The sequence below is a fragment of the Canis lupus genome, chromosome 12, assembly GCF_011100685.1.
Source record: "Canis lupus familiaris isolate Mischka breed German Shepherd chromosome 12, alternate assembly UU_Cfam_GSD_1.0, whole genome shotgun sequence".
Lineage (NCBI taxonomy): Eukaryota > Metazoa > Chordata > Mammalia > Carnivora > Canidae > Canis > Canis lupus.
The window spans coordinates 14,218,145-14,243,013 of NC_049233.1; the positions used below are offsets into that span (position 1 = coordinate 14,218,145).

Consider the following 24,869-nt stretch of genomic DNA (forward strand, 5'->3'; position numbering starts at 1 on the left):
GCTAATATTTATTGAGCACGTACTTTGTGCCAGTCTATACACTAAATGCACTTTACTACATGTGTATACATTTAATACTAAATTAGTATGCTAAATATGTAATAAATGGTTTTTCCTAGGGATCAGCAAACACTTTCTGTAAAGCAAATATTTTCAGCTTTAGAGAACATATTCTCCATTGCAGCTACTTACTTCTGCCACTGTACTGTGAAAAGAGCCATAGTCAGTGTGTAAATAAATGGCTGTGCTCTAATAAAACTTCATGTATAAAAACAATCAGTGGGCTCAGTCTGGCCCACAGACTATAGCTTGCCACCCCTGCTTTATATGGATTTCCCTAATTAATTTGTGTAACAATCGTATGGGGTAGGTGCTAAATAACTAGATTAAGTCACTTTTCTTAGGTTGCCAAGATAGAAGAGCCAGGCTTCAAATTCAGTCTAATGGCCCTGTTTCTAAGTCAGCCTCTGAGTTGCTAAAGGCACTAAACATTGACCCACTTGTCCTTGCAGAGGGTCTCAGCCTGAGTCCTACTAATTTGCTCCTGTCCCTTTTTCCCTCAAAAAGTCCACGGTTCGCAAGCATCCATTTCCTCTGAATTCACCGTCTGTCCTCAGCACTGAGTTTGGCATCAACCCCAGCAAGTCCTAAATCCTCTTACATTCTGAGAATTAAGTCCTCTGCCAGACTGGGGTTTCTCTCAGTCTACATACAATTGTAATGAAATCACCAGATGAAACCAAAGAGTTCACAATGCCTGTTCCATAAATATGTTGACGATCCTGTGGTTTTGAGTTTGAACCTTCAGTTCCATTGTTAACTTGCCATGTGACGCTGGGCATATCAAAATCTCTTGGTTCCTTATCTATTAATGATGATTAAAAAAAAAAAAAAAGCAGCCCCACAGCCCATTGTTGCGAGGACTTGCCAGTAAAAGCATCACACAGCCATGGTGAAACAGAGTACAGGGATGCCAAGCCTTCCTTTTTCATTTCCTTGTTTTGAGGAGTGGCTATAAAAGTATCTTACTGTCAGTTAATGGTGTATGCTGGTGTCTGGTGGCCCTCTATCCTGGGCAGGTGAGTGGAAAGCCACAGTGAGGCTTCATTTCAAGCTCTAGGTGTAGAGCCTCATGTGAGAGGTAGAAGTTACCACTTCCAAACTTCTGTCCTTGTCATCTGTGCTGGATAAAACTCCAGGAGGTGTTGGACCTGTGGATCCACCCATTTGTTGGGCCAATATTTATCGTGTGCCTGGGGAGTGGGCCTAGGGAGTGTGGTGGTGAACAGTACACACTAGGTCTCCCATATTGTAGCTAGAGCCACAGGCACTCAACAGCTCCTCACACAACACCCAAGGTGGTAACGACACAGTGATAAGCGCTGTGAAGCAAGCAAGTGCCATGAGACCTTCTGAGGAAGAAGGACCCCACATCGGGATGAGGAGGGTCCAAGGAAATCCTGCCTAGAATGTGCCTTTACTTCCCTGCATCTACCACCCCTGGCTGTGTAAAGGACCTGAGGACAGAAGCAGCTGAGTGCTCTAAAGAAGTGAGACCAGAGTGTTAGGGGTCTTGGGGCTATGAGTTGAGGCCAGAGAGCAAGGCAGAGGCCAGATCAGGTGGTGCCTTGTAGGTGATGGGAGTACTGATTTTTTTCTAGCATATAAAAAGAAACTATTAAGAGGTAATAAACAGAGGGTAACAGGATCATGGATGGGCCAAGAAAATATGGGCTTGAAAGGGTACTGATTGAGTTTAAAGCTTTGGAGGTAAATTTGGCCCCAAGCAGCTTTCTCAACCTTCTCTCCCACATCTCTTTATATTTACATTTCACTTATATAAATGAAATATTTACACTTCATTTATATTATATTTTACTTATATAAAATTATTTATATATTTACTTTATATTATATTTGTATCTCAACCCTTCTCTCTAACGGACAGGTCTTCTCTAGGTCCCTTTATGCCCCACTCCATGGCCACACCTCTGGCAATAACCTACTCCCATAGAAAAGTGATCTCATTTCCTTGGTGCTTGTCTAGGGCCTGCCTTCCTTCAGAACCAGCTCTTACCTCTTTCATGAGTCCTTCTTGGGTAGTCCTTCATCACATTACAAGATGTAGTCAGGCACTACAGACAAACTAGAAGGGGATAGGTAAAGTCTTCCCAATCTCTCACTTCAATAGTTTCCCCTAAAGTTCTTTCCAAAAGCCACAGCTCTGGTTTTCTCTCACCAACAAATTATGTGGGGGTAACTAGGTGGCTCAGTAGTTGAGCATCTGCCTTCGGCTCAGGTTGTGATCCCGGGATCCCGGGATTGAGTCCTGTATCCGGCTCCCCTCAGGGAGCCTGCTTCTCTCTCTGCCTATGTCTCTGCCTCTCTCTGTGTGTGTGTCTCTCATGAATAAATTTAAAAAAATGTTTTTTAAAAAGGAAATTATCTGCAGGCCATTAAATACCACCCTTGCTCATCCCTCAAGGTGGACCTCAGAATCGCTCTTCACATGAAACCTCCCTGGCTACTCCCATGGGAAGGGACTTTGATCCATCCCTCCTCTAAAGTACCAGCTATTTACTGATTATTGTTAAGAAGGCAGAATGAAACAAAACAAAGAACCTTTTCTGTATAACCATCATGTTCCCTAAGTCAAAGATTTTTTTTAAGTATGAGGATTGTACCTTGTGACTCTTCCTATATTCTTCAGTGACACAGCATCCTGTAGATATTCAATAAATCATGTTTCTTGGTACTTCTGAGTCTGAGGTCACACGATCATTTGTATGCCTGGCTTCGTGGGAGACAAGAGGCTTCTAACCTTGTCCCTTGAAGTCTTTTTCCCATACTGTCATCAGAGTGATCAACCTAAAACTTCCTTCTGTGTCATTCCTCTTCTTTGAGCCATCAGCCTCTCTCCTCATTGGCCACCTAATAAAATCTGAACTCCTTAGAACAGTACCTTCCTGAATCTCTAGCTGTGTTGTAGTTTTTTGTTTGTGTGTGTGTGTGTTTGTGTTAGTTTTTACTACTGCTGTATAATGAATTACCATGACCTCAGCAACTTAAAACAATTCATTTATTATCTCCCACTTTCTGTGTGTCGGGAAAGTGGCATGCCTTAGTTTGGTGCTTTGCATCAGAGTCTAAACCAAGCTGCCATCAAGCTCTCAGCTGTGGCTGGGGTCTTATTGGAGGCTCAACTCAGGAAGAATTCACTTCCAAGTTCACTCTGATTGTTAGCAGAATTTATTTACTTGCGGTTGCAGGCCAGAGGTCTCCCTTAGCTACTAGAAGCCTCCTACGGTTTCTTGTCACATGGACTTCCACTTACTTCATGGCAACTTGTTTTCTCACTGCTGACAAGGGAAGGAGGGACTCCTTGCAAGTCTTCTAGGAGTCTTACATAATGGAATAGAATACTACCAACCCTTTTGCCATATTTTATAGGTTAGAGGTCAGTCATAGGACATTTCCATTCACAAAGAAAGAGGATTATACTAGGTTATGAACACCAGAGAGTGAGGATCTAGGACCTGTCAGCCACAGGCTGTGTCTCCTTTCACTGCTTCTGGAAAGTGAACTCTAGGAATACCAGATGTTTCTACTTCTATAAACATACCATGTCTTTTACATCTCTAGGAATTTACATATGCATTTGTATCTGACTGAAATGTCCTCCCCTACTTCATCGCCTCCAGTAATTCTTCCCCAATATCTTTTACCCTAGAAAATTTTAACCAAACCCTTCTCTGCGATACTTCTGCTCTCTGGGATCATATCCATGGTCATGCTCATTACTTGTTTATCTCTGTACAATATAGTAGACTATAGAATATAGTATAGATACTCTATGATATCTACAGTATTAGATTGTCATTTTTGAGATTGGGGAGTATATGTCCTTCATTTATCCATCTCCAGCGTATATAGCTAATATTTGATTGATAAACCTGGAGAATGTGTGAAAGGTGGCCTCTTTAATGGAAAATGGTCATGGATTGAAAATGGAGGTCTGCAACCTCCTTGTTCTCATGCTCCCTAAATAAATTTTGAAAAGTTATTTACCCTTTCACATGTTTTTGAGTGGGTATCTATAACTGATCAGTTGTTATTACATTATGCTGCTATAACAAACATACCCCATATCTTTGTGGCTTACAGTAACAGGGCTCTCTGCCTGGCTTACCTGATAGTTGGGTGTAAGTTGTTTATAGCTCTGTTCCATAAGTCTTCTTCTTTCCAGGATCCAGGCTGAAGCAAGACTTATTGTTTGGGACCTGATATTCTCGAGACAGAAGGAAAAAAAAGCGTTTCGGTAGAACCACGTGATGACTTTTAAAACTTCTGTACTGCTCCGGCACACGTCCCTTCTGCTAGCATTCTATGGACCAAAGCAGGTCATATAGCCATGCGTGACCCAAGTATATTCCTCTTATGAGAATAAGGCAATGAGTAGTTAATTTGAAGCAAAAATCTAATCTATCACTGCATCTAACAATTTTTATTCACAGGCCAGGCTTAATAGTTGGCAAATGTTATGAAGTTTGGCATATTGTATGTGTGCTTTAAATATGTATTTCCCCCTTGGCAAAGGTGGTTCACATGTTCAAATAAATCAGTCAGATCAACTTTGTTTTTGTTAGAAAAAATTGACTTAAAATTTCAGTTCAAATACACTTGTTGATATGTTCCTATGGGAACTGTTCATTTCTAATTCATATATAGGTAGATAGTCACACAGATAAAGTCACAGAGCCTTGTCAACAGTTGGTTTCCTGACAGAAATAAGTTTCTGCCCCTTTAGTAATTCTCACTAAAGTCTTCTCTGCTTTATTGTCAATCAGTTCCTTTTAGAACAATGCATGATTGAACTGTCTCTCTTATTCAGCATCCCAAGGGTTTTTACTCACCAAGGTATGGTCCAAAGCAAGATTTGGATGGGCAAGAAATATACCATATTTTGTCAGATAGGCAACTGTGAAATAGTAGCGTGGAGGTGCTTGGTTACAGAGTGTTTATGGTTGCTGACGATCTGGAGAATGATTCTCTCAAATATTCTTGTCTATGTACTCCTCCCACCCCCAGAAGTCTTTGGGCTCCAAGGAGCACAGACACACACCTCATTTAAAGGTTATTTCTGTAAGATATGGAATGCTCTAGGTAGAGGTGAAAGGGAGAAGAAATGGAAGAATCTTGATGAAAAAAAGAACCAGAAAGAAGAAAGTAGAATCACAGGCTTGAAGCATATAGAAAAACTGTGAAAGTTGAGAAATAAAGGCTTTCCCTTGCTGAAGCTGGCCAGTGAGATGTAACAAGTCTTCCTTCCTGGAGAGGAGGAGACACCAGTGATGGGGGTTGGGGAAGGAGAGAGAACTTGAGGGCTCGTCCCAGAGTGAGGGGTGAGCATAGAGGAAAGAGTCCTGGACACCAGCCCACGGAGGATGATTGTGTTGGTGCCAGTTTGAGGAAACATCACGTACGTGGTTTCTCTAGCTGATTTTAGAGGAAGTTTTAGAAATCATTGATTTCATCTGCTCGTCACTAGCATGATTAATACATGTTTCAGGACACACACACACGCGCGCGCACACACACACACACACACACTCTTATTAATGAAGCCCGTATGCCTTGTACAAGAAACAGATCACAAAGCTCTGGAAATACTTTTCTAGGACATTTCCTGTCCCTGCCCCCAATCCACTCCATCACCCACCACCCACTGCCTCTTTTCCTTCATTTCTTCACCTTTTATTCTTTCTTCTCCTTTCTTTGTTCTTTGCTCCTTTCCTGTCCTTTCCTTTTATTCCCATACTCATCCCCAAAGGCTCTACCCTGCCCCAATTTTTTGGTCAGCAACTGATTATGAAGGAAATGAACATACTCTTCACCTTGCCTTAGAAAAGCTAGGAAGATGTTAGCTTGGGAAAAGCATCTTTGTTGGGAAAATGAATCAAAGTAATAAGGCATCACTGAAAGTCTCTAGCCAGGTACAATGTGGCACAGCACCAAAAGGCTTTCTCAGGAGCCTTAATCAAATCTATATTAATTATTTAAAAATATGTGTGTGGATGGCACTGTAGGATGCCAGAGGGGGAAAGGAATTTAGGGACCATCTAAATCAAAATGCTCATTTTACACAAGAGGAAACTGAGGCCAGAGAGGAGAAACGATTTGTCCAAAGTTACATAGGACTAGCGATTATCTACCTCATAATCCGTTATATTATGGAAAACATGGGGACCCATGAGTTAAAAATCCAGAGGAAATCTGTTAATGTGCACATATATGTACATAGCAGTTATAGTTAAGTATTGCAGACAAGATGTGCACACTTTTAAATCTCCTTTTTGTTGGGGTTTTAACTGAGTATAGTCAGCTCCTACATATTTAAGAATGGGATACCTATGGTAACTGAGTAACTTGTTTGCCCACTTGTAACCATGTGGCTAGATCAGACAGTGATAAATATCTGAGTAGACTTTTTAATGTTCTGAGTCATGTATTTCTGACTGGGGTCTTCAGCAAAATATGCCTGATATTAGGATTAGCCAAAATGATCTGTTCCCCTAGGAAGCATTTGGCTGGGAATTAGGAGATCTGGGTTCTAATCAAACTCTTCACTGTTTTTTTTTTTGTTTGTTTGTTTGTTTGTTTGTTTGTTTGTTTGTTTTATGGCTTTGGGAGGTACCCATCCCCTCTTTGGAACTTGATTTTGGCATCTGCAAAGTGTGAATAATACCTCATCAATGGTGAGAAGTTAATGAAATGTGGAGCATAAAGCACATGATGAATGATTGAATGCTGCAACAACGTAAGGGACTTTAATTTGTATTACTTCCTTCTCTTGCCATGCAGAACTGCAGGTCTTTTTTTTTTTTTTGTAGGTGAGAGATGTCCTCATACATACTCTCTAGTGGCACTTCCATCTCTCCCCTGTATCTTCCTTTTAGAGAGGCTTTTCTGAGTATCCCCTTGTCATCTGAAGTACTACTCAATCCCTTTCCCTGGCTCACTCTCAACCCACTTTGCCAGTTCAACTTTTACCTTTAGCACTTGTCACCCCCTGGCATATTATAAAGTCTTCGCTTTCTTTCTCCTCTATGCGAGTGGAAGATCCATGAGGGTAGGGACTTTGGCAGTTTAGCTGTCTGCCTTTTTCCCAGGACCTAGAACAAATAGTGCCTGGCTCGTAGTTCATGTTGAATAAGCACTTGGTGATGGGTGAATAAACACGAGACCTCCTGAACGAATGTGATGCAGGTGTATGTAGTAGGAGATGCAGTTGCCGTAGGAAGAAGAAGAGGTGACTCAGGGGTGGTGGTGATAGCTTGGCTGATCCACATATTCAGATTTTGTGGTCTGAATGGATGGTTTGAATGTCCAGAGATAGAGAGCCGAGCAGTTTTATCAGAATTTTACCTCTAAATGTCCAGTGATAGAAAAGACCAGTACGGTTGAGTGTTGGTAGCTCACCAGAGTAAGATGTGCTCCTGTTGGCATCCATCTAGAGATCTGGGTCAAGCTAAGATGGTGGGGAGGAGCAGTTCATTTTTAAAACACTTGCAATGACAGGAGAGATGAGACCATGAGGAGAGGGTCAAGGACAGGGTGGGAAGGGGGTAGGTTGTTTTGTGGCACTTAGAGACTCTTCACATCTTCAGGTGTGAGAGCCAGCCTCTGCTAGATGCAAGTCATGGTCTGAGACCAACTGTTTGCCCAAACTTGGAAATCTGTGGGTGATGGACTGTACATGGGAAAGTTACAGAAGCTTCTGGAAGCTTCTGGTTTTGTGAACCAAGTACCAGAATTCACCTACAAAGAACATTTGGAACACTGAAAGGAAGTACACTTGGTTCTTCCTCTCAATTAGTGTTAAGGGCAGAGATCTCTAGGTGACCTTGCACTGAATTCACTTTCAAGGTGCTGGGCTGATAAAACCAGCCGTTGCCAAGAGTCAGCTCGAAGATCTTGACCTCTGTGGTAGTACACAAGGCTGCATTGTATTGTATCATGTCACATTTTGTATATGTACACACACATCTTCAGTGTGTGTAGGGAAAAGGCCGCAGACAGAAAGAGGCGGGAAGGGAGAGGGTGGGGATGTCCTAGATGTCCCAGTGAGCAGTGTGGACTGTGGGCAAGGAGCTAGCCTCGTGCTAGCCTCTCCTTATTCTGGATTCACAGCACACTGAGGCCTCTGCAGTGCTCTGCCATCCGACTCAAGGCCCTGCTGGAAATGGTCTGAGCAGCACTTACGAGAAATGAAAGAAAATAGTTAAACACAGCTAATCCCCACCTCCCTCCCAGGTGGCCGTGCCTGTGGAATGCCCGATCCCCAGAAACCCACTCTGCTAGCTGACACAGGTTGTGGGTCTGCACGTTTCCCCCGACCATGTGCAGTCCACAGACACAGGTCTGCCTGTCAGCAATTCCGAGTCATTTTCTTTTCCATTCTGGTTTCGGGGCTAGGCCTCTGGAGGCCCTAGGCATATCCATGAGGGGCTGCCCTGGGGGGCCTAGGGGATGCTGAACTGTGGGGGTCAGCTGGGCTTTGCCTGGTCTGCTCTCTCCTAAGGAAACAGATGACTCTTCTGGGGTGTGTCTGAGTTTGGCAGTTGTGGAGGGGGAGACAGAGGAGCCTCATCCCTGGTACTCTCTAGGGCCTGGAAAGAGTGTGGAAGAGCCATCCACCCTCCCCATGATCTCATTCCCACCTCCCCACTCTCCTTTAGTCAACAGCAGGATTTGGAGAAGCTCTTTCGGTGTGGCTGTGGGATCCCTGACCTCTACACAGTCCTCCTGCCTTAGAGCAATGGGCTCCATATTGGGATCTTTTAACTTTTCTGTGAAGATCTGGGGAAGCTGCTTTTCTCCTCAGGATGCTTCCTCCTGCCAGCCAAGTCATGTTCCGTTGAGGTCATGGGAGATGGATTATTTTACACAGGCATTTGCAAATGACGGCTCAAACTTGAATCTACAAGTAGGTGTTGATGGCAGAAACTTCCAAGCATCTGTTTCCATCCCTTTGGCACCCCCACCCCCAGCATCTGCTCCACACCTTTTTGGGCTTGCAGAAACTTTCTGTTCTCCTTTGACTTTGTCTTCTCTGGCATTCAGTAGGAGCTCTGACACGTGGAACCCAGAGCTGGGGCGGGGGGTGGGGGAGCCGGGATATTCGAGGTACTGGGGGTTGTCTGCCTAGGAAGACAGTGAGTTCAAGGCTCAAGGCTGAGTGGCATTTGAAGTAGCGCACGGTACCAAAATTCACCCACCAACTGCCAACGCAGATGGGAAGGACCACACACCACTGTTTCCTTTTGTAAGACACCCCCCCTCACCCCCCACCTCATGTTAGGGTCAACGTTGTGCTCTCTCCAAGGGAGTTTTTCTTGGCACAATCATGAATTTGTCTCTGTTTTTGACGTAAGTCACAGAACAATTGTTCACAAAGACAGCGAAAGGAAAATGGAGTGATCATAACCAAATCCTCTATCTACTCTTTCATTTCCCACACCTCTGAAGAGGTTTAGATAGGATCGTGGCTTCTTCCCCGCCCCCCAGGATTGTAGCCTGCCCCCCCTCCCCTAAATTCCTTTAGACATTGTGTTATTAGACAGGAGAATTTTCAGAATAGCCCACAATAAGGGTTGGATAACTGCGCTATGCTTTACTCTGACCTTATTTCCCCTTCAGACAACTGTTAACTTGGACGAGGATCCCTCAACCTCCAAAGGGGCTGAAACTGTGAATGTAAAGAGCACCACAGCTTCTCTCCTTTCCTTACCCAAATTGGTGGTCAGTTATTTCACTGAATTTGTACCCATTTCTAAAAATCTTCTAAGTCTAGTGCATACAAAACCATATAAAGATAACATTAATTCTAAACAACAACATATATAAAAATCAGATCCTGGTATCTTCCTCAAAAGCCTCCAGAGCCTCCTGGCTACCTGCAGGATGAAGCCCAAAGAATTAGCCAAGACGCTAAGTGCAGTTGCATAGGTTGTATACTGCACAATGCTGAGGGGCACTGTATTCTTTGCAACCATACTAAGGCTCAGCAATAAGCAAAGCATTCAAAGCTCTTCACAGTACATTTTCAAGCAGCTCATCTAATTTTATGTTTCCTAAGCCTATAGGTACACCTTTAACTTTAGCCAGTCTGGTCTTATTGCCTTTAAATACATCTTGGAATTCTACATCTTGGCCTTTACATACACTCTTCCCTGAGCATGAGGAGCATGGGTTCCTCATTTCCACCCAGCTGCATCTTCCCAGTGCTTTAAAACCTACCTTAAGTTTCACCTTTTCTGCCCACCTGCAAGCCATTGCTATTGCTTCTGAGTTTCTAAAGTACCTGTTGTCAGGAGGCCTCTTGAGACACGTTGCACACAGAATTTTGGTTTCCTTCTCAGGAATTCTCTATCTCCAACTAGATTATGAGCATTTGAAGACAGAGCCCATGTTAACATTTCCTGGATTTCCTACAGCACCAGACACAGTGCCTGACATACAAAGTGTGCTCAAGAGATTGTTGATCTACTGGCTGGTTGGTTCAAGTTGCTTTGGGAAGAATCCACGCACCCTCTCTCTCACCCCCTTGTTATTTTATTCCAGTTCCTGGAATTTCATAATAACAGAGATGGTTCCAGAAAGCTGATACAGGCCATTTCCTCCAAATAAACCCATGTTTTCATATGACAAGCTGCGGAACTCTCTATAAAAGGAACCCTCTGTTTGGGTCCCCATCAAACACATGCCAGATAATAATGATAACAAAACAATGTCCATTTATTTAGTGCTTACCGACTATCTGCACATGGGCTAAAGACTTTACATACATTATCTTACTTAATCCTCAGCAAACCATGGGGTAGAGACTCATGTTTTCCCAGCTTTATAGATGAATAAACAAAGGCTCAAAAAGGTGAAGCAGTTTGTCTTAAGTGACAGAGCTACTTAGTGGTGGCCCTAGGATTTGAACCCAGTCCTTCCTTAACCACTGGGCTGGTACACAAGATTTCCCAGGTCAGGTTTACAGCACTTTTGCAGGGCATCCCGGTTGTAAGGCACTCTGTGTTCAGAGCTGACCTTAATGTGGCCACAGGCCCCCATGCTCATAGCGTGTCTGCCAGAAACTAGTTAATAGGCCTTATCTTTAAGCTATTGGACTAAGTCCCTTCCTGTTCTAAGAATTTATGAAGCTACAAAAAAGCAAAGACACGGCCCTTGCTCTCAGGAATTTACAATCTTGTTGGGGAGGGAAGATAGAAACCTTTAGTAGAGGAAGAGTTAGCTAAGTAGAATTAGTCCCACCCAGGTGAGTGGTGGAGATCGGCGGGTTCAAGCACATCAGAGGGTCAGAGGGGCCAGCACTCTATCTCGGCAAGCAGAGTGTTCTAGGCAAGCAGAGTGAGCTCGGATCTGCCATCAGAAGGATGCCTTTTCTTAAAGGACAATGAGCTTGACCTTCTCAACAAGGCCCGCAGACGCCTTGCCAGAGGAGTGAGTGGTGCATATCACAACCCCAGGATGTTTATCGGCCAGGCCATTTTGACCCTTCAACAAGATGTTTCTTGAGCAAATTTTTTGGAATTTTGGTGGGCTCTGACCTGCAGTTTTCACTTCCAAAATAACTTGACTTTTCTAAAGTGGTAATTTCATTTTCATGATAATACTAAACTGAAGCCACATGATCTCTAATTGGAAGCAGGTCTTGGGCCGCAGTGTTGCCAAGAAGCAGTAAGAAACATGCTTATTCTACTACTTTGCTTGAGGCACTCAGCATTTTTGAATGCCTGGGCAGAAATATAGTTTTTTAAATAAAGCCAATCCCTGAGAGAGGAGGGGGCAAAAGGAGGAGAAAGAAAGGCGGGGATGGGGGTGGTTAGAAATGGAAGAATAGGGAACGTTTGGGTTTTTTTTCCCCCTTTCTCCTTCTTTCTAACTTTTTTTTTAAAATTAAAAGGAGGGAAAAATCATACTTTTTTTTTTTTTTTGTATTTAAATTCTCCCGTGTGTGTCTGCCATCTTCTGGGTATTAGTGAAATCGGGGTGTGTTCTGCTGTCTCTTGAGGTGAGGGCTGGGGCATCGGGGACATTCTTTGGACTTTCGAGGTTGCTGTTGGGATTTCCTTCAAGCCAGCGAAGCGCAGAGCCCACTGCATGAGACACGCTGGGAATCATTCCTTCTTAAAAAAATTTTCTTTCCCACATCACACTTCACTTGTTTTATTAATTGCATCCTGATGAGAGATGCAGTAACTCTTCCTCCAGTGGCAGTTGGAGATTGTTTTAAGAAGTCTCTCTGGGGGGAGACAAGAAAGCAATCCCAGCTTTCCTGTGACAGAGCAGCAGAAAGTGTCCCAGGGAAGGCTCCAGAAAATACTGACATGAAGGAAATCTTTTAATGACGTTTTGAAAAAGAAGCAAAACAAACCCCTCTCCGAAAACAGAAATTATATAACGGATTAAATGCATATCGGAACTTTCTGACGGAAGCCAAAGCTGTTTTCTAAATACAGTTGGGAGCTTAGTAAATCACATGGTGTTTTCGGAGACTCTTCCTCTCCCTCTGCCCTCAGTTTCCTGCGAGGCAACATTTTAGACAGACTCGCTGCAGGGGGTGCCAGGGTCTGAGGCTGTGTCCCACCCCGCCTGGTTAATGCCCTCCCTGCGCCCCCTCTGGGCCGCAGCCCCGCAGCCGGGACACCTCCCTCCTTGTCTGCGCAGGCCCTCCCGCTGGCCCTGCCACTTTTGGCCTTGGCCCTTTCTGCCAGGGCTCCCCATTGCCTGGGCTGTGCCGGAAAAATCCCTGGCATGATTCTTACTCTCCCTTTCCTACTTTGCACACCATACTAACTGCAAGATATAAAAGGAAGAATGAGGAAGCAATAAAGGAAGGGCGAAATGAACGAAGGGGGGAGAGAGAAAGTTCTAGATTTCAGCCCTAACTGGGGCCTGTAAAAAGCCACTGTGCCCTGAGTTGGCAAAGAGAAGCCCAGAACTTGGGTTGAAAGAGAAAGTCTCGTGGGGGAGACTATTTAGAAATGCAACCACAGTGCCCCAAGATAGATGTGACTCAGTGACTTCCCAAAACATGAATTTCAGATAAATATCACGTTACATCCTTCTTGTGCTTTTCAACTTGATTTTTCTAAGGTAGTCGTTGACATTTTTAATTGAAACCCCGCTGTTACACACCCACTCCAGTTTCCAGGGAAGGCGTGCAGGTGGTGAAGGTCCAGCAGGGATGTGTGCTTTCTCCTGACGTCCCCAGGGACCCCTAGGCCCTAAAGCCCGAAGAAGCCAGAACATCTGGTCCATTTCAGCAGTTTATTCGCAAGTTCAGCCTGTCATCTGGATGTTTTGTCTATGCAGTGCCAAACATCTGGGTTGACATTTTTTTAACCAGACTTACTAGATGTTTTGGCATTGTGTAGACAGGAACTCAATTTTTAAAGTTATTTCTCTACTCATCTGCGATTCTAACCAGTGCTCTGGTACAATGAAGGAGAGAGATACAAATGAAGACTCCCCCCAACCCTACTCCTATTGTTTTGCAATTTTAGAGGTCTCTATACCACTCTAAATCAGTGATCTGACAGCTTTACTTTTTTATTAGATGAACTTTTTTTTTTAATTTTAGTGTTTTACTTTTTTATTTTCATAGATGAAATTGACCAAAATAATGTGATGTGTTCATCTTAACAGGATACAACCTTAGATGTTCTAAATTTATTTTAAGATAATTAAAATTCTACTGTCTTTAAGCAGCTTGAAAACATAGAGGCAAGAGCTTAAAAATAGAGAATTGAGTCTTGAAAATAATTTATGAGAATTAGGTTACCACTGGATTTTCATACTTATTTGAGTTAAGTTTGTGAGATCCTGGAAGGGAGATATGATTTTTAAAAATCTTTATCCTCAAACTGGTCACAGTTGTTGTTAGGGATGGCAGTGATGGTGATACAGGCAGATAGAATGTGAGTTTATATATTTTTTTCATTTATTTAAAGTTATTTTATGCTGTTTATCTTTCACTTGTATGTTCTAGACTGTAAGTAAATAAAAATGTGGTTTGTACCTTGAAAACTGGTGTTTCACAACACTCCTGAACTAGAGAGACCTTTCTCTGTCCTCAAAACAGTAGGAAAAGTTAATATCTTACGAATTTTTCTATGCTAAATGGCTTCAATTTTGGGGGATGGAGGACCTAACCATGAAGAAAGCCTTGTTCCAGTATTGGATATGTTTTTGCCATCAACTCTGTGTAAGCCTTGGTCAAATTCCTTCTCAGTTCATGAACTCTGGTGGAGACAGGGGGAGCAAAGAATAGCGTTGGTCAGGCTGGGAGATCTATGAGGTCAGGGCTCCACTTATGAAGTGAAAATTTCACAACAGTGTCTTATCTATGGATATTTGCTAGTTCTTCTTGTGAAGTGGACTGATGTCAGGAATGCCCCCATGTTGCCATCTTGAGCACTCTGCTACTCTTTTCAGAATCCTCAGGAAGTTGCTATACCCAGCAAAGCTGTCCTTCTGAAACAAAGGAGAGGTAAAGACTTTCCCAAATAATAAAAAACTGAAAGAACTGATCACCACTGAAGGAATAAGATCTGTCTTATAAGAAACACTGAAGAGCATTCTATAAGCTGAAATTAAAAGATGCCAGTTACCACTGTAAAAACATATGCATGTGTTAAACTCCAGCAAAGCTAACTATGTAGTCAGAGTCTGATTCTCTCCGATTTTAATGGTAGTATGTATATCACAACTCTAGTTTAAAAGTTTAAAAATTATATTAAAAAGGACTATAACTATAATAATTTGTTATTGGATGTGCAATATTGTAACATTAAAATCCTAAAATGGCAGAAGGGAGCAATAAAAAAATAAAGTATTCATATGCTTTTAAAGTTAAATTGTTATCAGCTTAAAATAAGATATTTTATGTAAACCTCATGATAACCACAAAGTCAAAACCTATAGTATATATATATAAAAGATTATGACATATATGTCAACAAATTGGACAACCTAGAAGAAATGGACAAAATCCTGGAAACATATAGCTTGTCAAGACTGAATTGTGAAGAGACAGAAAATCTGAACCAACCATTTACTAGGAAGAAACTGAATCAGGAATCAAAAACCTCCCAATAAACAAAAGTCCAGGATCAGATGATTTCACTGGTATATTTTACCAAACAATTAAAGAAGAATTAATACCAATTTTTCTCAAACTATTCCAAAAAATAGAAGAGGAGGGAATACTTCCAAACCCATTTTACAAAGCCAGCATTACTCTGATACCAAAACCGGATAAGGACACTAATCAGAAAAGAAAATTACAGGCCAATATCGCTGATGAACATAGATGCAAAAATCCTCAACAAAATTAGCAAACCAAATTCAACAATGTATTAAAAGATATCATATACCATGAGCAAGTGGGATTCATTTCTCAGATATGAAGATTCAATATCCACAAATCAATCATCATGATACAACACATTATAAAATTAAGATAATAATAAATCATCTCAATAGATGTGGAGAAAGCATTTGACAAATTTCAATATCCATTTATGATAAAAATCCTCAACAAAGGGAAGATAAAGAAAATACACCCTAACATAAGGCCACATATGGCAATCCCACTGCTAACATTATACTCAATAGTGAAAAAATTTTCTTTTAGGTGAAGAACAAACAATGATCTTTACTCTAGTCACTTTTATTCAACATAGTACTGGAAGTCCTACCCAGGGTAAGTAGACAAGAGAAAGAAGTAAAAAAGCATCCAGATCAGAATGGAAGAATTAAAACTGTTTCTGTTTGCAGATGACATGATACTGTATACAGAAAACTCAAAGGACTCCACTAAGACAGTTAGAACTAGTCGACAAATTCAATATAAGTGAAGGATACAAAATCAATATTAAAAAATTATTGGTCTTATATACTAAAAATGAGATATCCAAAAAAGAAAGAAAATAATCCTATTCACAATAGCATAAAGAGCAATAAATATTTAGAGAAAAATTTAATCAAGGAAGTAAAACATCTGTAAACTGAAAACTACATGACATTGATGAAAGAAATTGAAAAAACACAAATTAACAGATAGTTCATGTTTGTGGATGCAAAGAATTACCTTTGTTACCCAAAGTTATCTACAGATTCGATGCAAATGTTCAATGCCACTTTTTTTACAGAAATAGAAAAAAAAATACTGAAATAGTATAGAACCACAAAAAAACCTAAATAGCCAAACAACTGCACTATTCAAACTATATTACAAAGCTATAGTAAACAAAACAGTATGGTATTGGCATAAAAATAGATGGATAGATCGATGGAACATAATGAAGAGCCCAGAAATAAACCCACACATATATATTATTAAGGAAACACAACCCCAAACCACAATGAGATATCACCTCACACGTTTTAGAATGGTTATTATAAAAAATCCCTTCCCATTAAATTTTTTACAACCTCTCATCAATTTTCTGAGTCATTTTATTGCATTATAATGTTGTAAGATCAGTGCCTAAGGTTCTTAAGTATGTAATTATGTAGGTAAGTATATAAAGAACATCAACCACTAAGAAAAAAAAAGCATAAAGGATATTATCCATACTGAAAATTTATTGAAATGTGTATAAATAATATAAATTAGACACTATATAATAAATGCTTAAAAATCCTACTAGTAAAACAAAATATAGGTTATATGATATTCATGGGTAGTAATCCCAGTTTATATTCTTATTTGTTTTCACAAAACATTGGTGGAGGCAATTAAGCTCCACACAGGAGCTACATTCATCATAAAACTGGATTGCAACAGGAGATTGTGGGAATCCGCTTTGACCTGGAGGAGAGATGCTTATTCTCTAAGGCCATGTGACAAGAGAGGAGAGTCTCCTAAGATGACATGGTCCTAAATTGAGCTGCATGGATTGAGTGCAGATGCCATTGCTTTTGATATCTTTTTTCACAATACTTAAAACATAGACAAAGATTTGAGGGTTTCCCCCTCTATATTCATTTCTTACTATACCTATGGGGTCGTCCTATAAAAAGTAAAAGCTGAAACCAGTCTTGCTATGGGAAACCAACTCTAAGTTAGATCTCTCTGCTTTTTTCCCAAGTTCCTATTCAATATTTTATTACAAATATGAAATCAACATCCTATAAGTGTGAAATCAGGTTAAAATGAATCGAGCAAAGTAAATTGCAAACCCAGTACCATATTATCACATTATACCCCCTTCAATACCCAACCAGGTGGTCCCTGCGGGTCCCAAGGTATGGCTGACATCTAGGGAAGATTCTAGGAATCTACCTTGCTATAGGCTCTGAGAGTTGTCTTTCAATAAGGGTCACTTCCATAGAATGCAAACATGATCACTTTGATCATACAGGTCTTTCCCATCTTTGAAGATTCTTCTCTCCCAACTTCTATGGTACAAGAGATATAGCAGTGTTCCATGTTATTTTTTTTCTGCATTAAAATTGTTCTTGTGCTATAGAAATGATGAGCAACATTTGGAAAAGACCTTCAAATTATTATTATTATTTTTTTAAGACTTTCAAATTAATTCTCTGTGGTCTGACCTTCACTTTCTGGTCTAATGCTCTGCAGGATCTTTAATCAGCTGAGCTTTCCCTCTCTGCACACATTACAAATGCACAAATGTGCCCAAGGCTACCAGGAAGGAGAAGAAACACGCGTTAGAGAGTTCTCTAACTCAGGGAAGGGAGAGAAACTCAGCTAGTCATCTGAATGAAGTAAGACAGAAACTCATTCGTTTTTATTATCTCCTACAGTGTCTTCAGTCTACAAGGCCTTGGACTGGCGAATCTCAGTCAATGTGCTGAATTAAACATTTGCTTTTAAACTCAATGGAATTATTTAAAATGACAGCAAGGCTATGGATTCACAGAACCTCCCTCCCTGCTGAGACTACTCTCTTTATGAGCTTCCAAGCCGAACTATGAGAAGAATTAACTTCTCCTTGTATAGCAGTTTAAAAGGAGTCATAAGGAAATGACTTTTTCAAACTGTTACTGCCAACAAAAGTGAAAATCTCCAAATTAATGTGATTGAGTCTTTTGGGAAAGAAGTTAGAATTCTCTCACAGACAATTGGGTGACAGTATCTCAGAATTTAGGGAGCTACAAGAGAACATCTAGCTCCATCCTTTTATTAGGCTCAGAATGGTGCAGTGGCTTGATACTGAGACCCCTTAGAAACCTCTTGGTCTTTCATTCTTTTTTTGTAGACTACAGGTCTTTGTCATTCTTCTTCCTAAATAACTTAAACTCCTGGAAATTTAATTTTTCTAGAAAAATTAATGTTACTAATCAAATGCTCTGAGCCTTTAAGATCCATTCCATTCAAAGTCTTAACAGCAATTGAGGAAGAGCAAGCTAAGAGAGACACATGGACACGTCTATCCCTAAGCACACTAACCTGAATTCAGTAGCCGAATCTTCATGACTACCAGCTATAGAAGAAAGTTAAAAATAAAATTAATTTTAGGGAACAGCACATTTTAGTAAACAAATTCTTAAGTCTATGATTTGAAAAAGAGGGATCCAATTATCCTCGTTAGGGATAACTAGTATCCAAGTTTTAAAACCTGGCTCTTAGAGGCACAGTTTTCTGCCAAATCCAGCAGAAAGGATGGACACCGTCCATCCCTGTTCCTACACTGGTCAGGACACAGACAGTGTGACATCAGCTGCCTGTGACATCAGCTCTCTTTCACTTAGTTCTGAAGACAATAGCTGTTCAGATATATTATGGTCACCATGAACATATAAAATGCCCCAGTACTACTTTGATTCATTCCATTCTAAATCTATTCCTTTTCAGGTTTTCTGCTTTCCACAAGAAAATTACAAGTCTCCTAATCAAAAGCCACTTTGAGATTTCAATCAAAAATGGAAGAAGGAGAAAAAACCCAGTAAGGTAAGGAGAATAAATAGCAATAGCCCTGAAACTTAAAAGTCAAATTATGGAAGACTGGATGGATTCCATATTTTAGCCACTCAAAGGGATAGTATGTAGCCATTTAAAATTATTCAGATATTTGTCTACGACATGAAAGGATTTTCACATTATGCAGCCAAGTGAAAAAAAAAAAAAGATTGCAAAACAGAAGGCCTGCTCTTTTCAGACTTTTATGGTTGATTGCAAAGTGTAGACACCCATCAAAGGAGTTCTCTTAAATAAGGGATCACTTTAGTTCAATTAAATAAGGTGATTATTTTAGCTTCAAGGGGATATTCATGAAAATCTAGGAATATATGTTCCCCAAGACATCCTGGGAACAGGCATGCAGAAGCTATCAGACCCTGGGGACACGGGAAATACAAAACTCTTTGGTACTATATTAAGTTATTTTATCCCAAGACCTTTAGCCACTTAGTTTTGCTTTGCAGAAAAGTTTCAGGGTGTCAGGATGTATATTTCAATAAAAATCAGTTTAAAGAATGGGAAAGAGAACTAGAGCTTAAAGGAAACTTATTTAACATGTGAATATAGGGATTTTTTAACATGCTTATAATTTCTACTTATTCTTTCAACTCTGTTTTTATGAGTCTTAAATTGAGAATTGTAATCACCTGAAGATCATGTTATTATGGTTTCAATGATTACACATCTTTAGAGATATAATAGCATCATTTGATGAACAATTAATATGTACCATGCAGTGCATGGATGCTCATTCTCTCTCCCACTCTCTCTCTCTCTTTTATTTTTGATTATCTAGTCAACAAATAAATAATTATTAGATACTGTCTTTGTACTACCTTTTCTGGACTCCAAATGTTGAATGTTGAAAATTCTGTCTACTTTGTGGGCTTACAGTCTACTTTGGAAGATAAGACAGATATAATATGTTAGAAAGTCAAATTTCCTATGAAGTAAAAATAATTTCTCGGGTAATAGAGAGGGACTATTTTAGCTAGAATGGTCAAGGAAGGCTTCTCTGAGGAGGTGACATTTGAGTTGAGGCCAATGAGAAGAAGCAACAACATGGGGAGGTGAATTTCAGCAGAATATAGTAACAGCCAAGTGCCTGAGTCAGGAGTCGGTCTGGTGTGTTGAAGAAATGGTAAAATGCGCAGGGTGGTTGGAATGGGATGATTGAAGGTCATAGTGCAGGGTCTGAGTTGGAAATGGTAGCCAAGCATCTTAGACGAGTAATAAAAAGTTTGGAGGTCCTCTGATTGTTGTGGTGAACTGTTAGATCGTGTCAAGTGGGGTACATATTTTAAAAGATTCAGGCTGACTGCTCTGGAATGAACTTAGTGTATGCTATGGTCTGAATGTTTGAGTTCCCCCAAAATTCATATGTTGAAATCTAACCTCCAAGGTGATGATATTAGAAGGTGGGGCCTTTGGCTCCACTCTCATTACTAGGATTAGAGCCCTTATAAAAGTGCTGAAAAAAAGCTCCCTAGTACCTTCCATCAGGTGAGGACACAGTGAGAAATCAGCCATCTACAACATGGAAGAGGGTGTTCACCAGAACCTGACCAAGCTGTCACCTTGATCTTGGACTTCCAACTTGCAGAATGGTGAGAAATAAATTTCTGTTGTTTAAAAACCACCCAATTTGTGGGGTTTGTGGACTAATACAGGGTACAAAGGAACCCCTAGGGAAGCTCTGGTGAGACTCTGTAGCTTGGACCAGAAAGGTGGTCAGTAATGGTGAGATGTGGTCAGACTTAGGCAGAATCCAATTTCTGAAGGTGGATTGGACATGGTGCTAGTGGCAAGGGCTGGATGGATAAGAGAAAGAGAAGCAAGTTTATGTCTTCTCTCTTTCTTAGCTTCTTTGCTCTTTATTCATTTACCCAACAAATATTTACTGAGCAACTGCTGCAGGTCAGGGACAAAGCTAGGTACTGATATAAAATCGTGAGCAAAATCCAGACACAATCTTTGTCCTTATGGTGTGTAGAGGACAAATGAGGAAAATGAGTTAATCAAATAATAAAAATATAGAATAAAAAAATCACACTATGATGAATGGCATAAAGAAGAGGTGCTACATGATCCAGTAAGGGAGATACTTGATCTAATTAGAGAGATAAAAGGAGAGATTCTCTGAAGAAATGTTGCTTGAAATAAAGGGGGAGTAGGAGATATCTAATTAAGGAAGAGAAGCCAGACAGGGAACAGTATGAAGAGTCCTGATGGCAGAAGAAAGTAAGGAACTAAAGAAGCCTAGTATGCATAGAGTGGAGACCATGAAGGATCTTATTGCAAACTCTAGGAAAGAATTCTAAATCTATCTTAAGAAAAATGAGAAGTCATTGAATGATTTTAAGTGGTAACAGATGAATTGTTTGTGTAGAAAATGGTTTAGAAAGAGGCCGGTGAGAATGCAGGTGACCCTGGGCAGGTAGATGTTCCTATACATAAGAGATAATGATGTCTTTCACTGGTTGGTGCAACTGCATGGGATGTTGGTGCCCTTTAATGAGATGGAGAGAACAGGGGGTAGTGGAAGGAGAGTTGGGCGGGGGGGATGGGGTTACTGGGTGATAGGTAGGCACTGAGGGGGGCGCTTGATAGGATGGGGTGTTATACTATATGTTGGCAAATCGAACTCCAATTAAAAAAAATATACAAAAAAAAAAAAAAAGATGGAGAGCTCTGGTGGAGCATCATCCCTGGCATGTCAGCTTCCTCTTTGGGTTTCTCTGTTCTAACTCACAGTTCAATGAGACAACATACAATCCAGAAGTAAACCTTATACATACATGGTCAACTGATTTTTCACAGTTTTCAAAGAAACCCAATGGCAAAAATCACCTTTTCAACAGATTGTACTGGAACATATGTGGGAAAAAAAAAAGACCCTTATTACATATCTCACACCATACACATAAATTCATTTGGAGTGGATCATAGACATGAACATAGTTAAAATCATAAAGTTTCCAGAAATCTTTTGACCTGGACAAGGAACAGATTTCTTACAGAGTACATAGAAAAATAATAATCACAAAAATAATATATTGAAGTTTATTAAAATTTAAAACTTTTCTTCAAAAGCTACTGAACGGGCAAGAAGATGAATGGACAAGTCTTAAATTGGGGATAAGTGCTTGCATTCCATTATTTGTTATAGAACTTGTATTCAGAATTTGTAAAGAACTCCTACAACTCAGTAATAAAAATATGAAGCTTGAACAGGCACTTCTCAAAAGAAGATAAATGAATGGCCAGTAAGCACACAAAATAGTGCCTAACACTGTTAATTATCAGAGAGATGCAGATGGAAATTACAATCCTGTGCACTATTCACCTGCTTGAATGGCTAAAGCTAAAAATGCTGTCAATAGTAAGTGTTGATGAGGATGTGGAGAAACCAGAACTCATATACCCACTGTTGGAGGTGTAAAGACGGTGGTAACATATTTTAGTTGGCTAGAAATACCATAACAAAGGCTCACAGGCAGGTAGCTAAACAGAAGATATTTACTTTCTCACATTTCTGCAGACTGGAAGTCTTAGGTAGGCAGGCTAGAAGTCCTGTGGGGCCAGGACTGGTTTCTTCTGAAGCCTTTCTCATCGGCTTATAGATAGCCGTCTTCTCCCTGTGTCTTCAAATGATTTTCCCTCTGTGTGTATCTCTTGATCTCTTCTCATAAGGACATCAATCATAGTGGAGTAGACCCATTCTAATGACCTCACTTTATCTTAATTACCTCTTTAAAGACACTAACTCCAAAAATAGTTGTATTCTGAGGTACCAAGGATTGAGACTTCGACATACGAATTTTGGAGGGATGCAATTTAGTTAACACCACACTTTGAAAAAGTTTGACAGTCTTTTTTTTTTTTTTTTAAGATTTTTACTTATTTATTCGTGAGAGACACACACAGAGAGAGAAAGAGGCAGAAACATAGGCAGAGGGAGAAGCAGGCTCCATGAAGGCAGCCCGATGTGGGACTCGATCTCAGGACTTCAGGATCACGCCCTGAGCCAAAAGGCAGCCCCTCAACCACTGAGCCACCCAGGTGTCCCAGCTTGACAGTTTCTAATAAAGTTAAACACAGCTCTATCCTATGTTTAATAGGACTCAACAATTCCACTGAAAAATTTGCCCAAGTGAAATCACATGGTCCCTGCACCTACTAAATGTCTTATAATAAAAATATTTATAGTAGCTGCATTCATAATTGTTTCAAGCCTAAATGTCCATTAGCAGGTAAATGGGTAACTTGCACTATATTCATATAATAGAGTACCACTCGGCAATAAAAAGGAATGGTCTAGGGGCACCTGGGTGGCTCAGTGTTTAGCATCCACCTTTGGTTCAGGTCATGATCCCAGGGTCCTGGGATCTAGTCCTGTATCAGGCTCCCTGTGGGGAGCCTGCTTCTCCCTCTGCCCTTCTTCCTCTGCCTCTCTCTCTCTGTCTCTTATGAATAAATATATAAAGATCTTTTTAAAAAAAGGAATGGCTTTTTGATACACATGATAATACAGACAACTTTACAAATAGTGCATTAAGTAAAATAATCTGTATCATGAAAGGGTAAATAACAGTATGATTCCATTTCTATGGGGTTCTAGTACAGACAAAGTGGATCTGTTGCCATAGAACTCAGAACAGAAGCTACTTCTAGTCAGGGAAGGGATATTGACGGGAAAGAACTTTCTGGAGTAATGGAAGTATTCTATATCCTGATAGGGGTGTGTTACATTAACATATGCCTTTATCAGCATCAACCACAGTTACATCTAAGATAGATACTATGGAAATTATACCTCTATTAAAAGCTTAAATAAATAAAAATTTAAATGATTACAAAAATTGCCTGAGAACTGGCACAAAACCAAATCTGAATAATTGTTTTTGTGCAAGTTTTGTTTACAAAATTGTGGGCAGGTGCTCAGGGCAGCCTCCAGGCCCATAAGGTTGCCTCTTCATTTTCTCCCACTCATAGGTCAGAGATGAGTTCAGCTTCGTGTGGAAGGGCCCCATATCATCAAGGTTGGAGCTGGTGAGAGCTGCACACTGTTCCTCTTTGTTTTGACGTCTCCCACTTTACCTCCTGCCACCTCTCCTGACTGTCTGCTCTGACAGCAGGCAAGAGGCTTATAGAAGGCGCACAGCCTGTTTCTCTGAGTATAACACCCACTCACAGAACATATTCCCTTCTTTACGTCATCATGCACCATGAGGAGATTCACAAAGAGTGGGAGCCATTTCTAGGAAAAAAGTGAAGCATTGTGAGCGCATGTATTTGTGTTCTGGCACCTTTTTTCCTTTCTGTATGACCTCATCCGGGTGAGCCTACAAGATGTAGGTCATCACCCTCCTCTCATTACCTTGCTGAACTCCCAAGGGGGATACAAAATGTCAGTGATGATTGTGATTATTTCCTTCCTACCCTCTAGGAGGTGGTCTTACTCAACCCGGGGCCAAGGAGCGGGTGGCTAGGCCTTCCCTGATCTGTTTTTGGATCCTCTCAAGACCTTTAAGTAAGAGGGAGGAAAAGTTAAAATAGGGGCTAAATGGAAAAATGAGGATCGCAAGGAAACAGGAAACTTGACATGCTGTGGGTTTTCATTTCTCATGTGCAAAGCACATTTTCTCCAACCTATCATTTCTGAAATAAATGATCCACAATCATTTAATGTGAATGCATCCCAGACCTGGGTTGGGCCCATGTAATTTGGAATCAAAAATGACTGACGGGTTGACAGGAAAGTTTTGCCAATAAATTACATACATCCTGTTAGTACAGTCTCATACCTAAAAATATCTTCAGAGACTAAAGAGAAATTGGCAATGGTTATGGATTGACTGAAAAA

At 40.6% G+C, this 24,869-nt stretch overlaps 2 long non-coding RNA genes across 12 annotated transcripts in view; one reads left to right on the top strand and one right to left on the bottom strand.

The window, feature by feature from the left end:
- Positions 1-18,759, bottom strand: part of LOC102156644 — a 30,317-nt gene extending 11,558 nt beyond the window's left edge. For 4 of the 5 annotated variants that reach the window (XR_005367783.1, XR_005367784.1, XR_005367787.1 and 1 more), the window contains exons 1-2: positions 18,494-18,740; positions 4,190-4,280 (exon numbers count right to left, since the gene is read on the bottom strand). This is a non-coding gene — a long non-coding RNA (uncharacterized LOC102156644). Of the gene's footprint in view, positions 1-4,189; positions 4,281-18,493 lie in introns of all 5 variants that reach the window. The other variant, XR_005367785.1, reaches the window with a different exon arrangement.
- Positions 18,760-18,807: 48 nt separating this feature from the next.
- Positions 18,808-24,869, top strand: part of LOC102156802 — an 80,704-nt gene continuing 74,642 nt past the window's right edge. For 5 of the 7 annotated variants that reach the window (XR_005367789.1, XR_005367790.1, XR_005367788.1 and 2 more), the window contains exon 1: positions 18,808-18,994. This is a non-coding gene — a long non-coding RNA (uncharacterized LOC102156802). Of the gene's footprint in view, positions 18,995-23,998; positions 24,056-24,869 lie in introns of all 7 variants that reach the window. The other 2 variants (XR_005367792.1, XR_005367794.1) reach the window with 1 other exon arrangement.